The sequence below is a fragment of the Neovison vison genome, chromosome 2 (assembly GCF_020171115.1).
Source record: "Neovison vison isolate M4711 chromosome 2, ASM_NN_V1, whole genome shotgun sequence".
Lineage (NCBI taxonomy): Eukaryota > Metazoa > Chordata > Mammalia > Carnivora > Mustelidae > Neogale > Neogale vison.
In genome coordinates this window covers 156,714,226-156,729,188 of record NC_058092.1, presented here as the reverse complement: position 1 = coordinate 156,729,188, position 14,963 = coordinate 156,714,226, and the positions used below count along the sequence as shown (strand labels likewise).

At 49.6% G+C, this 14,963-nt stretch overlaps 1 long non-coding RNA gene across 1 annotated transcript in view; it reads right to left on the bottom strand.

Annotated features, from left to right (window-relative positions):
- LOC122900614 overlaps positions 1-12,104 on the bottom strand; it is a 191,447-nt gene extending 179,343 nt beyond the window's left edge. The window contains exons 1-2 of the long non-coding RNA XR_006383272.1: positions 11,561-12,104; positions 2,256-2,359 (exon numbers count right to left, since the gene is read on the bottom strand). This is a non-coding gene — a long non-coding RNA (uncharacterized LOC122900614). The remainder of the gene's footprint in view (positions 1-2,255; positions 2,360-11,560) is intronic.
- Between the last annotated feature and the right edge of the window lie 2,859 nt (positions 12,105-14,963).

Below are 14,963 nucleotides of genomic sequence, written 5' to 3'. Positions count from 1 at the left end.
GACACCCCGCTGATCCTGCCCACCCCCCACCATTAGCCTCCAACCCACTACCATCCTGCTTAACCCCCCCACTCTGCTGCTGAACCACTATGCCCCACCAACGCCACTGCCACCCCACTGCACCTCCCCAACATCGCTCTGACTGCGACCCAGTGACATTGCTTCCCGCTGCCCTGCCCTGTTGCTGCTGTCCTGCTGCACCCACCCTCCACTGCTACCTGGCTGGACTGCACACCCTGCCCTCGATGTGGCCCCAACAAACCCTACCCCCACCACTTCTCTGCCCCTGGGACCCTTACCGTCACCTCACTGCCCATCGGCTGCTGCCCCAGGTTCACACGCTGCCCTTGCACTGGCTTCGAAGCCCTGCCCCCCTCCATGCCCTGTTGTCCTGCTCACCACGCCAGGCGTGGACTCGCCTCCATCCCCCTCACAGGTCCTCTCTCCTAACCGCAAGCTACTGTCTAGCATCCCTCCCCACCCCAAGGGCTTCCCTGCCTGCTGCCCTCCCCGTTTTCAAGGGCTCCCACCCCACTGTTCCCACCTCCCGTCCCCCGCTGCTACTGCCTGGCTACTCCACCAAATCCTTGCCTCAGCCGCCATACCTCCCTTGTGCAATACTCTACTTTTCTTGAGGATATGCCAGGCATCAACCTAAATATTTTACATATACCATCTTAATGAATCCTCACAACTACTCTGAGAAAAATGCTATCCTCTATCACATTGTAAATGAGGAAACTGAGGCTTAGAAAGATTCAATATTTTGGGGCACCTGGGTGGCTCAGTGGGTTAAGCCTCTGCCTTTGGCTCAGGTCATGATCCCAGGATCCCCTGGGATCGAGCCCCGCATTGGGCTCCCTGCTCAGCAGAGAACCTGCTTCCGCTCTCTCTCTGCCTGCCTCTCTGCCTACTGTGATCTGTCAAATAAATAAAACAAAATATTTAAAATAAAAGAAAGTTAAAAAAAGAAAGAGAAAGAAAGAAATGAAAGAAATAAGGAAGGTTGGTTCAATATCTTGCCTGCAAAGAGTATGAAACAGCTGAAATTCAGACTCAGGTGGGTCTGACTCTTGAGCACAGACTCACTCCCATACTGCCTCTCACTCTTTCTCCACAGAGAACAGGTCCGTCTCTACCTGTCTCCGAAACCTTACAGAATTCGGCTGCTTTGTTTTCTCTCCAATGCAAAGGAGCCTGTATTCTGTACCTCCAGAGCCATTTCCCTCCCATACTCCAAGTCTGAATTTCCACCTTGAACTCCTCTTGTCCAAAACTGAACCTTCCTATATTCCTCCAAATATGCTTCACCTTTGGTGCCCCCTGTTGACTCCTCTGCCATGCATTCTTAGAAACATCACGGCATTTTTTATTCACCTCTGCCCCTGGCCCCTTTTCATAATCAGTTTCCAAGTTGTGTTAATTTTACTCCTGAATGACTAAATTATCCACTTGTCTCCATTCCACCAGCCTGAACCACCCCCACATCGCCTCTGAACTTTGCTTTATAGTCTATTTCTATTCATCTTGAATCATTACCACTTCCTACCCTCTATTCCAGTGACTGGTCTACATGTCTTATATCCCTCACCAAACTATGAGCCCCTACAGGGTAGGAAACGTGATTCATCTCGGAATTTGCCATAGCACTTAACACAGTATCTAGCATATGGCGGGTGCTTAGCTAGTATTGACTGGCTTAATTTGTAAATTCTCTATGTAAATCAATATATTAGCCAAACTGCCTATTAGACCATTTGAAATCCACAGAGCTCAGAGCAGCAAAACCGTGAAAGTAGATTCAAATCATCAAAATTGCCAGGAGATCTGATTCACCTGAGTCCCATTCTGATCTTGTCGAAATTTGTCATTAGGCTCAGCAATCCTGCTTTTTTGTTCCTGTGGAACACTCCAGGATAAACCATCCACTGGCACCAAAGCCCTTTTCTCATCATTCCCACCACACCCTGCAAGGTCAGAATATGTCATTTTCCTTCATGTCTCAGTCTATGAGATGCTAGGTGGTACCTAAACCCCTTTGCAGTGATAATAACTCTTGCCAAAGTACTTTGAACTTGGCAGGTCACCCTGTTGTTACAAGCATTCCCATGCCCAGAGGCCACCACTAGGAGGCTCCAGCATGTCCCTGAAACCAGGCTGTTCAGCAAGTCTCTGGGAATGACTGGGGGAAAATTCCAAGCCTTGATTCCAAACTCTATATAAGGGAAAGCAGGGCAATCCCGATGACCACTCACCTCAGTATATAGCTGGATGTCCCAGGGCCTGATGCAGAACAGGTGTTATCTTGTCCCTGCATATTGGAGATTCCTGGTGTGGCAGTTATGTGGATGGCCCCTGCCTGCAAAACAAAAGAGAAGCATAAGATCTAATCATCTCACAAAGGGAAGAGGGGCTTCGAAGAGTGCAACATTTCGCTCTCTCTCTCTCTCTCTCTTTTTTTTTTTTTTTTTTTGGCTTTGGTCAACTAACTATGCATACGAAGAGCATCTTGGTGCTACTGTTAGTGTTTATGGCACAAACACACATAACCAAGTACCCCTTCTAAAATGCTTAGTGATTGCAGCCTTTGACATTTTACATATATCAAAGGGATCAAAGGTTCTTGTGTAGAAGTAGAAATCCAGACCCATGAAGTATTTCATTCTTGGAATGACTGTAAAGAAAAAGGCAAGATCAACAGCTTTATTTCCTTTACAAGCTTGATTTCATATGAGGTATGGCAACTAAAATCATTCGCAAATTTTTGTAAATTAATATTTAGCATAATCAGAGAGGTGCTTCTGAATTGTAGGAAGAATCTAAAACATCTGGGAAGTAATATATTCTACAAATTGAAAACCCTTAAGTCAGTTTTCCAGTAAGCTCAGAAAAGGAACATTTGCGCATGCCTCTAAACTGTCTTAGCATTTATACATGCAAACTGAGAAAAATGTTGTATATTGTGGGAAACATAAAAACAATATTTTAAAAGAAGAAATAACCTTTCAACAACAATTCCACCATATACTATGATATCATATCTATACTCACACTAATCAAAAGTATCAATAAAATTTAATATAGCATGACTTTATTACAACACAGGAACAATTTACAAATAATATTTAAGATCCTGAGTTCCCAAGTAGTAAGCTTTGAGCCTTAAAAAAAGCATTTGGAGTAATATAAACTTTACTGCTTAAACAAGAGCAAAAAAGACTAGGTAATGTAATTGGGAACTTAAGCAATCATCTACAAAAATACTCATATTTCTAAATTGCGTAATGTTTTAGAATAAGCACAGTTTTAATAGCTAAGGATCAGACTCTAAGTTTTTTTTAAATCAGTATTTCTCATATGGTAAGGCTGTTGACAAGACATCAAAACTTTCAGGGATAAAATTAAAATATGGTCATTTTTACATTTGCCAAAATCCCTCTTTATAAACCACCAGTGAACAAATTTTTAACTATTCAGTTGTTTCTTATAAATAGATATAGTCCTACTGAGGATAGCTGCATTTTTTTTATTTTATTTATTTATTTGGCAGAGAGAGATCTCAAGTAGGAGAGGCAGGCAGAGAGAGAGGAAGGCAGAGAGAGAGAGGAAGGGAAGCAGGCTCCCTGCTGAGCAGAGAGCCCGATGCGGGGCTCGATCCCACGACCCCGAGATCATGACCTGAGCCAAAGGCAGAGGCTTAACCCACTGAGCTATCCAGGTGCCCCGATAACTGCATGTTTTAAAAACTTTTTTTCCGGAAAGGTGGACAACTAACACTATTTTCTATTCTTATTCAAAATGGATGTCAGTTAACATTGCCTTATGTAATTGTTGGTAACTCAGTGTTAACATCCCAAGAAATTGCTGTTTGCCCCAATTCCCCAGCTCATTTTCTTCAATTTTAAGCAATTAAATAATGCTAAAATTCAAAATTACATGTGTGTATGTGTGTGTATTCTGCTGCAATTTTTTTCATTTTTTGGAGGGTTTTTTTTTTTTTTTGGAGACTATTTTCTTTGGAACTGCCACACCAGAAATCTCCAAAAAGCGATAGCAGGGGGAAGGGTCAGAGGGAAAGGGAGAGAGAATTTTTTTTTTCTTTCTTAAGATTTTATTTATTTGACAGAGAGAGCGCAACAGGCAGAGCAGGAGAGGGAGAAGGAGAAGCAGGCTCCCCACTGAGCAGGGAGCCAGATGTGGGGCTTGATTCCATCCCAGGGTCCTGGGATCCTGACCTGAGCTGAAGGCAGATGCTTAACTGACTGTGCCACCCAGGTGCCCTGGAAGAGAGAATCTTAAGCAGGCAGCAGACGCCACACCCAGGATCGAGCCCTCAGGCTCCATCTCAAGACCCTGAGATCATGACCCGAGCCAAAGGCAGGAGTCGATACTTAACCGACTGAGCGACCCAGGTGACCCTAGATTTTTAATTTTTTTAAATAAAAAAAAAAAACACTGAAATATGAAAATGGAAAAACTCTGCTTTAAATTTGGATTTGCTCATATTCCCGCATAATTTCTAGGGTGAAACTTTTGTCCTGGTTATTTTCACTCACAGCTTTCTAGGAATATTTGTATCATGGTCCCTTTTTAAGAAGAATGATTAATTCCATCTTGTCATTAAGTCACTATACCCTCATCTTCATTATTACCTTCTACAAGGCACACACTCCAAAATATTTCTAGGAGTCCCGTGTGCCCCATCACAAGCATCCAACAATTTGATAGCGCTGCTACCAAATCACTGCCCCCCCATGCTTCTGCCCCCTGGCTAGTCCCCACACCCTGTACCACTGCCACCCCACTGTGCCATCCCCCACTGCCACCCTGCTGCACCCTACACTCCCGCCACTGTCCCTTCTACCACCCATTCCTGACAGGCCGCTGCCACCAGCGCTGCCACCCTCCACCCTGGTACTCCACAGCAGTTCTCCTTTGTTCCACAATGGCTAACCCTCACCACAGCTGCCCTGTTGCCCTGCCCATTGCAACTGATGCCCTGCTGTGCCACCTCCAGTGCCCTTATCGCTCCCTTGTGCAACCCCCGGGACTCTGCCACCCTGCTGCGCCACCCTCCAGTGCTTCTACTGCCCTGGTACCTGTGTTTCCAACAGCACCACCACTGCTACCGTGGTCACCCTGCTCCTGCCCATCTCCACTGCCCCACCCAGCCCCCAAGCCATGCTGTGCCATTGCCATGTAACTGCTGCGCCACTGGTCCCTCCCAGCCACATGCAGGCCAATCCCTCCCCACTTCACCTCCCTGCTTTGCCTCCCCATGTGCTGCCATCTCAAGTCACTGCCTTCCTCAAATCACTGCTGCCTCACTGCCCTGCCCCCACCATTTCTTCACTGCATACTCTCCCCTTGCTGCCGCGGCTGTGCAGAGCCCCTGCCCTGCCCACACAGCTATGAACCTGATGCTTTTGCCCTGCTGGTCCCACCAAACACCCCCGAACTGCTCCCGCCTGTCGGCCCGCCACCCAGCCCCAGTGCCTCCAGATTCCCTACCCGTTGACCTGCTGCTGCCGCCCCACGCATACCAGCCTTCTCCCAATGCTGCTACTGCCTGGGTGCCCCCGCCTCGTGACCCTGCCGTCCGCAGCACACCCCTCATACTGTCCACCTTACCACCGCTGCTGCAGCTAAGCTGCTGCCCTGTGCCCCAGGCCACTGCTGACCTTCACTGTCCAGCCCCACTGACATGCACTAAGGCCCTACCCCGCCCTTCATGCCTACCTGAGCAGTTGCTGTGCCGCTGCCTCTCAGCTGGTTCCGTCCCCCCATCTCCGCATGCCACCACCCGCCTGCCACCCCACATGCACCCGTGCAGCCGTGCTGTCCCACCCCGCCCACCACCATGCTCATTCCTGTCCTGATGCCCCACCACCCCTCTCTGCTACTACCACCCCTCTCTGCTCTCCCCACATCCCCACTACCAATCCCCTGAACACCCCCTCGCCGTCACTGCCCCCTTACCGCTACCATGCTTCTGATCTGCTGCCACCCTGGGTCCCACTCTTGCCCTATGTCCTGCTGCTTCCCTGTGTCCTGCAGCTGCTGGTCTTCATAGTACAGCCCTATGCAGCCCTGCCCTGTTGACTTGCATGATTGCCCCACCTACCATGCTGGCCCCTGCTGTTCCTGCCCACCCCTCCCTGCAGATACCACCTAGATGTTATCCCTTTCCCCCACTCTGGAGCCTTCCCGATCCCCTACCCCTATTGCCGCGCTGAGTCATGAGTCCATGAGCCGCCCCATGAGTACTAATCCACCTTCCGCGCACTGGTACCGGCAGGCTGCCCTCACAACGTGAGCCGCTCCCACCGCACTGCACCACCGTCCACAGCTCCCCCACTTAAAACCACCATTGCCTCTCGGCTGCTACCCTGGGTCCCCGCTACTGCTGCTGCTAACAGTGGTCCCGCCCTGTAGACAAGCACCAAGCCCAGCAAAGCCAGGCCCTTGCTTTGCTGCCTGACCCACCACACCATGACATTGAGACCCTGCTCATACCCGGCTAGTCCTGCCCACCCCCAAGGACACTACCGCCTAGCTACTCCCCTCCCCCCACTCCAATGCCTCCCGGCTGCCAAGCATGTGGCTGCCCAGCACGTCCACCACCCCCAGCGCGGCTACCAACTTGCTGCTCCCCAGAAATGCACCCCTGCCACCCTGCTGTGCCCCCACAAAGGCCCCTTTACTGCCAAGCCACATCTGTGTCCTGTGCCTCGGCCTCTGCTGTGATTCGCTTCCCCGCCTCATTGGCATCACTATGAGCAGGTCCAGCAAGCCAGCCAAGCTGTCTCTGTGCTGCGCCTCAGGGATGGTCCCACCCTCCCTATGCTGCCCTGCCACCTCTATTCCAACACCCCGTCCAGGTGCCACACTGCTGAACCCCTCAGATGGCACACAGCTCCCGACCCACGGGCCTCTACCTCTCCCTGCGCCACTACTGCCTGGTTGCCCCGTCCCCCGACTCTGGTGACCCCAGGTCTCTCCCCTACTGGTTCCACCCCCATACCTGAGCGTTTTCATCTCTCTGACACCTCTTGGCACCCTTGCAGCCCTGCCACCCCCGCCCACCACGCCGAGACACTGACCTCCCGATGATGCCAGGCTGGTCCCTCCCCTCCACCCTCCAGAACCACCTAATTGCTTCCCCCTCCCCCGGTTCTGTTGTCTCCCTGCTGCCAGCCGCATTACCATGCTACTGGCACCCTATCCACCACCTCCCCATGCTTCCACCACATTGCTACCGCCCCCATACATCCCTGCCCCCCTTACCTCAGCTGCCGCCGCTCCACTGCGGCCCTGTGCCCCAGGCCACTGTGTTGCTTTGCCCTCCCGCCCCTTTGACGCGCACGATGGGCCCGCCCACCACCCCCTCCTAACTGTTGCTGCCCCACTGCCTGAGGCTTCTCCCACCCCCTCACCCCCTCACCCCCTCTGCTGCCGCCTAGATTCCGACAATCCACCACAGGTGCCACACAGCTCCCACCCCTCCCTGTGCCACTACTGTCGGTCCCCTTCCACGCCTCTGGTGACCCCTGCTCCCTCCTCCGTGATCCCGTCCCCCTACCTCAGTGTTGTCTCCCAGCTGCCAACCCCTCGGGCCCATGCAGCCCCACCCACCACGCCGTGACGTTTACGCCCGGCTTAGGCCCAGCTTGTCCCGCCACCAACACCCGCCCCCCAATACTGCCTGACGGCTTTCCCCTTCCCCGCGCTCCGTTGCCTCCCTGCTGCCAGGCACATTACCGTGCTACGTCCACCCTGAATATCTGCCCTCCTCTCCAACGCAGCTCACACTGCTACCATCACATGCACCCCTGCCGGCCTGCTGTGCCCCTCACGCTGCCGCCCTTACCTCAGCTGCTGCTGATCCCAGGCAGCCCTACGCCCCAGGTCTCCGCTGTGCTATGCGTCCCCGCCCCCTTGATGTGCACTGTAGGGTCACCCACCACGCCCACCCCGCTGAAGCTGCCCCGCCCCCTTGAAGTGCATGATGGACCCACCCACCACGCCATCCTAACCGTCGCTACACTGCTGCCTGGGGCTGCTCCCACCCCCTCGACCCCTCTGCTGCCGTCTAGATTCCACCCATCCCCCAGAGGTGCCACACAGCTACCCCACTGGGCTGACACGCAGATCCCACCCCTCCCTGTGCCACTTTTGCCTGCCCCCATCCCTGCCTCTGCTGACCCCTACTCCCTTCCCTGTGATCCCGTCCCCCTATCTCAGTGTTGTCTCCTGGCGGCCAACTCCTCAGACCCATGTAGCCCCGCCCACCGTGCCGTAACGTTGACGCCCCGCGGATGCCGAGATTGTCCTGCTCCCCTCCACGTGCCACTATCGTCTAACTGCTTTCCCCTCCCCCCTGCTCCGTTGCCTCCCCGCTGCCAGGCATATTACTGTGCTACTTCTGCCCTGAATATCTGCCCCCCTCCCCACGTGGCTCACATTGCTATCCCCACTGGCACCCTTGCCAGCCTGCTGTGCCCCGCACACTGCCCCCCTTACCTCAGCTGCCGCTGCTCCCAGGCAGCCCTAGGCCCCAGCCTCCACTGGGCTACGCCGCCCCGCCCCCTTGACGTGCACTCTGGGGCCGCCCACCACGCCAGTCTGTTGTGGACCCGCCCACCATGCCCTCCACTGCTGCTGCCCCACGCCCCTGACGTGCATCATGGGCCCGCCCACCACGCCCCCCGCCCCGCCTCCGCTGCTGCAGCTGCTGAGCCACTGCCTCTGGGCTGATCCCACCCCACTCCCAGTTGCTGCTGCCTAGATTCCATACCCCCCTCACAGTCGCTGCAGGGCTGCCCCACTTGGCTGACACAGCTCCCCCACCACGGCCTGCTACAGCTCCCTGTGCCACTACTGCCCAGTTGTCCCCTCACCTGGCTCTGGTGACCTCTGCTCCCTCTCTCACTGGTCCCGCCCCCTACCATAAGGTCATCACCTGGCTGCCACCTCCTCCCACCTGGGGAGCCACACGGCCCCACCTACCACCCCATGCCATGACAGCCCCATTGCCCCACTGAGTTGCCCTTGATTCCTTCTGCCAAGGCCCGCCCCCCACAGCTACCCCCCCCCCAGGAACCTGCTGTCCTGCTGCACATCCACCCAGCGCCACTGCAGCCTTCCCCAAGCTACTGCCCACGTTGCCCCTTCTTGCAGCCCTGCCCCTGCCCCCAATCCCCGCCCCGCCACCCGTTGGCCTGGTGCTGCTGCCAGCGTTTCAGCCCACCGCCCCTTCCATGGTTGCCCTGCTGCCGCTGCCTTGCCCCACTACCATGAGACCGACACCCCGCTGATCCTGCCCACCCCCCCACCATTAGCCTCCAACCCACTACCATCCTGCTTAACCCCCCCACTCTGCTGCTGAACCACTATGCCCCACCAACGCCACTGCCACCCCACTGCACCTCCCCAACATCGCTCTGACTGCGACCCAGTGACATTGCTTCCCGCTGCCCTGCCCTGTTGCTGCTGTCCTGCTGCACCCACCCTCCACTGCTACCTGGCTGGACTGCACACCCTGCCCTCGATGTGGCCCCAACAAACCCTACCCCCACCACTTCTCTGCCCCTGGGACCCTTACCGTCACCTCACTGCCCATCGGCTGCTGCCCCAGGTTCACACGCTGCCCTTGCACTGGCTTCGAAGCCCTGCCCCCCTCCATGCCCTGTTGTCCTGCTCACCACGCCAGGCGTGGACTCGCCTCCATCCCCCTCACAGGTCCTCTCTCCTAACCGCAAGCTACTGTCTAGCATCCCTCCCCACCCCAAGGGCTTCCCTGCCTGCTGCCCTCCCCGTTTTCAAGGGCTCCCACCCCACTGTTCCCACCTCCCGTCCCCCGCTGCTACTGCCTGGCTACTCCACCAAATCCTTGCCTCAGCCGCCATACCTCCCTTGTGCAATACTCTACTTTTCTTGAGGATATGCCAGGCATCAACCTAAATATTTTACATATACCATCTTAATGAATCCTCACAACTACTCTGAGAAAAATGCTATCCTCTATCACATTGTAAATGAGGAAACTGAGGCTTAGAAAGATTCAATATTTTGGGGCACCTGGGTGGCTCAGTGGGTTAAGCCTCTGCCTTTGGCTCAGGTCATGATCCCAGGATCCCCTGGGATCGAGCCCCGCATTGGGCTCCCTGCTCAGCAGAGAACCTGCTTCCGCTCTCTCTCTGCCTGCCTCTCTGCCTACTGTGATCTGTCAAATAAATAAAACAAAATATTTAAAATAAAAGAAAGTTAAAAAAAGAAAGAGAAAGAAAGAAATGAAAGAAATAAGGAAGGTTGGTTCAATATCTTGCCTGCAAAGAGTATGAAACAGCTGAAATTCAGACTCAGGTGGGTCTGACTCTTGAGCACAGACTCACTCCCATACTGCCTCTCACTCTTTCTCCACAGAGAACAGGTCCGTCTCTACCTGTCTCCGAAACCTTACAGAATTCGGCTGCTTTGTTTTCTCTCCAATGCAAAGGAGCCTGTATTCTGTACCTCCAGAGCCATTTCCCTCCCATACTCCAAGTCTGAATTTCCACCTTGAACTCCTCTTGTCCAAAACTGAACCTTCCTATATTCCTCCAAATATGCTTCACCTTTGGTGCCCCCTGTTGACTCCTCTGCCATGCATTCTTAGAAACATCACGGCATTTTTTATTCACCTCTGCCCCTGGCCCCTTTTCATAATCAGTTTCCAAGTTGTGTTAATTTTACTCCTGAATGACTAAATTATCCACTTGTCTCCATTCCACCAGCCTGAACCACCCCCACATCGCCTCTGAACTTTGCTTTATAGTCTATTTCTATTCATCTTGAATCATTACCACTTCCTACCCTCTATTCCAGTGACTGGTCTACATGTCTTATATCCCTCACCAAACTATGAGCCCCTACAGGGTAGGAAACGTGATTCATCTCGGAATTTGCCATAGCACTTAACACAGTATCTAGCATATGGCGGGTGCTTAGCTAGTATTGACTGGCTTAATTTGTAAATTCTCTATGTAAATCAATATATTAGCCAAACTGCCTATTAGACCATTTGAAATCCACAGAGCTCAGAGCAGCAAAACCGTGAAAGTAGATTCAAATCATCAAAATTGCCAGGAGATCTGATTCACCTGAGTCCCATTCTGATCTTGTCGAAATTTGTCATTAGGCTCAGCAATCCTGCTTTTTTGTTCCTGTGGAACACTCCAGGATAAACCATCCACTGGCACCAAAGCCCTTTTCTCATCATTCCCACCACACCCTGCAAGGTCAGAATATGTCATTTTCCTTCATGTCTCAGTCTATGAGATGCTAGGTGGTACCTAAACCCCTTTGCAGTGATAATAACTCTTGCCAAAGTACTTTGAACTTGGCAGGTCACCCTGTTGTTACAAGCATTCCCATGCCCAGAGGCCACCACTAGGAGGCTCCAGCATGTCCCTGAAACCAGGCTGTTTAGCAAGTCCCTGGGAATGACTGGGGGAAAATTCCAAGCCTTGATTCCAAACTCTATATAAGGGAAAGCAGGGCAATCCCGATGACCACTCACCTCAGTATATAGCTGGATGTCCCAGGGCCTGATGCAGAACAGGTGTTATCTTGTCCCTGCATATTGGAGATTCCTGGTGTGGCAGTTATGTGGATGGCCCCTGCCTGCAAAACAAAAGAGAAGCATAAGATCTAATCATCTCACAAAGGGAAGAGGGGCTTCGAAGAGTGCAACATTTCGCTCTCTCTCTCTCTCTCTCTTTTTTTTTTTTTTTTTTTGGCTTTGGTCAACTAACTATGCATACGAAGAGCATCTTGGTGCTACTGTTAGTGTTTATGGCACAAACACACATAACCAAGTACCCCTTCTAAAATGCTTAGTGATTGCAGCCTTTGACATTTTACATATATCAAAGGGATCAAAGGTTCTTGTGTAGAAGTAGAAATCCAGACCCATGAAGTATTTCATTCTTGGAATGACTGTAAAGAAAAAGGCAAGATCAACAGCTTTATTTCCTTTACAAGCTTGATTTCATATGAGGTATGGCAACTAAAATCATTCGCAAATTTTTGTAAATTAATATTTAGCATAATCAGAGAGGTGCTTCTGAATTGTAGGAAGAATCTAAAACATCTGGGAAGTAATATATTCTACAAATTGAAAACCCTTAAGTCAGTTTTCCAGTAAGCTCAGAAAAGGAACATTTGTGCATGCCTCTAAACTGTCTTAGCATTTATACATGCAAACTGAGAAAAATGTTGTATATTGTGGGAAACATAAAAACAATATTTTAAAAGAAGAAATAACCTTTCAACAACAATTCCACCATATACTATGATATCATATCTATACTCACACTAATCAAAAGTATCAATAAAATTTAATATAGCATGACTTTATTACAACACAGGAACAATGTACAAATAATATTTAAGATCCTGAGTTCCCAAGTAGTAAGCTTTGAGCCTTAAAAAAAGCATTTGGAGTAATATAAACTTTACTGCTTAAACAAGAGCAAAAAAGACTAGGTAATATAACTGGGAATTTAAGGAATCATCTATTTGCACAAAAATACTCATATTTCTAAATTGCGTAATGTTTTAGAATAAGCACAGTTTTAATAGCTAAGGATCAGACTCTAAGTTTTTTTTAAATCAGTATTTCTCATATGGTAAGGCTGTTGACAAGACATCAAAACTTTCAGGGATAAAATTAAAATATGGTCATTTTTACATTTGCCAAAATCCCTCTTTATAAACCACCAGTGAACAAATTTTTAACTATTCAGTTGTTTCTTATAAATAGATATAGTCCTACTGAGGATAGCTGCATTTTTTTTATTTTATTTATTTATTTGGCAGAGAGAGATCTCAAGTAGGAGAAGCAGGCAGAGAGAGAGGAAGGTAGAGAGAGAGAGGAAGGGAAGCGTACTCCCTGCTGAGCAGAGAGCCCGATGCGGGGCTCGATCCCACGACCCCGAGATCATGACCTGAGCCAAAGGCAGAGGCTTAACCCACTGAGCCATCCAGGTGCCCCGATAACTGCATTTTTTAAAAACTTTTTTTCTGGAAAGGTGGACAACTAACACTATTTTCTATTCTTATTCAAATTGGATGTCGGTTAACGTTGCCTTATGTAATTGTTGGTAACTCAGTGTTAACATCCCAAGAAATTGCTGTTTGCCCCACTTCCCCAGCTCATTTTCTACAATTTAAAGCTCTGTCTCGCTTTCTCTCTCTCAAATAAATAAATAAATATTAAAAAAATAAAAATAAAATAAAAATAAAGCAATTAAAAATGCTAAAATTCAAAATTATACGTGTGTACATGTGTGTGTATTCTGCTGCAATTTTTTTCATTTTTTTTGGAGGTTTTTTTTTGGGGGGGGGACTTTTTTTTTGGAACTGCCACACCAGAAATCTCCAAAAAACAATAGCAGGGGGAAGGGTCAGAGGGAAAGGGAGAGAGAATTTTTTTTTTCTTTCTTAAGATTTTATTTATTTGACAGAGAGAGCGCAACAGGCAGAGCAGGAGAGGGAGAAGGAGAAGCAGGCTCCCCACTGAGCAGGGAGCCAGATGTGGGGCTTGATTCCATCCCAGGGTCCTGGGATCCTGACCTGAGCTGAAGGCAGATGCTTAACTGACTGTGCCACCCAGGTGCCCTGGAAGAGAGAATCTTAAGCAGGCAGTAGACGCCACACCCAGGATCGAGCCTTCAGGCTCAATCTCAAGACCCTGAGATCATGACCCGAGCCAAAGGCAGGAGTCCATGCTTAACCGACTGAGCGACCCAAGTGACCCTAGATTTTTAATTTTTTTAAATAAAAAAAAACACTGAAATATGAAAATGGAAAAACTCTGCTTTAAATTTGGATTTGCTCATATTCCCGCATAATTTCTAGGGTGAAACTTTTGTCCTGGTTATTTTCACTCACAGCTTTCTAGGAATATTTGTATCATGGTCCCTTTTTAAGAAGAATGATTAATTCCATCTTGTCATTAAGTCACTATACCCTCATCTTCATTATTACCTTCTACAAGGCACACAGACTCCAAAACATTTTTAGGAGTCCCGTGTGCCCCATCATAAGCATCCAACATGTTATAAAATACACTCAGCCCCTTTTAACAAGACCAGCTTCCTTTGTCCAACTCAAATCCAGAGGCTTTCATCCAAATCTACTTTCTTTCTGAAGAGCAAGGAGGTATATATGGCTGAAGAATGTAAGAAACCTGACTGGCCTCCTCTTGGGTACCCATGTGACTTCTGATTTTCGAGAGGATCTTAAGTTGCTCTGAGTGAGGTAGCTGTGCTCTTGAACTGCTTCTCCACTCAAAGATCTCTGCTAAACTTCTGCAGAATTGCATAATGGTGACTTCCTTCCCTACTTCCAACCCTAAAATGTTTGGGAGTTGCTAAAGACAAATAATTGCAGGGACTACTCTGACACCTAAGGAAAAGTGTCAAAAAATAAAAAGTCTTTTGAATTAGAGTTCTTGACTACGATCAAAACTGTTGCCTATTTTTCTAGTACTTGATGTGCCCGTTTGAGAAACCTGCTTATCTTTCAGACTCTCCACACAAATTTATCTTCTGAGTTACATGTTTCCAATTGCAGCACAGATAGACAGGATTTCAAAGGAAGCTCTATGCTACAGGGACAGCTGTTTATTTCAGGGATGGCAACAAGGCCCACAATGATTTCCTTTGTGTGCCCTTTTCTGTTGTTTGGAATCTGCTAGGATCCTATCATCAAAATAATATGAAGCAGTTTGAAGATCTTCATTGCAATTCTCCCTACAAGTACGGGCTATCTGGTGTTTGCTGGGTTCACCCTGACAGGCCCACATATATACTTACACAGCTCTTTTGGTCTTGGCTTGATTTACTTTCCTGGGGAGAGATGAGGTTTCTGTAAAATCTTTTATCAGTTATGTCTGACAACGGGTCTTGCTGAAGACT